The sequence below is a fragment of the Brassica oleracea genome, chromosome C1, assembly GCF_000695525.1.
Source record: "Brassica oleracea var. oleracea cultivar TO1000 chromosome C1, BOL, whole genome shotgun sequence".
NCBI classification, from domain to species: Eukaryota; Viridiplantae; Streptophyta; class Magnoliopsida; order Brassicales; family Brassicaceae; genus Brassica; species Brassica oleracea.
In genome coordinates this window covers 26,229,627-26,229,914 of record NC_027748.1, presented here as the reverse complement: position 1 = coordinate 26,229,914, position 288 = coordinate 26,229,627, and positions in this window count along the sequence as shown.

Sequence of the window (288 nt, the reverse complement as noted above, 5' to 3'; positions counted from 1 at the left end):
TTCAAAAGATAAGCCGCCTCGGAAGTCCAAGAGAGGTGCTGGATCCGAGAGCATCAAGGAAACCGTCCAGAACATTGATGGACCGGCTGAGCCGACCCAGACGGTCGAGCCAAGTGAGCCGGCCACGCCATATGATCCGACCGTTCTATATAATGGGGTTCGGGACGCCGAAATTCATGGGACACAAGGGCCGGACAATCAAGAGATCTCTATAAACTATATAATGTCTGGAACGAAATGGAACAGAAATGATATCGACGTCGATGATATTTTTGCTTATAAAGTAGC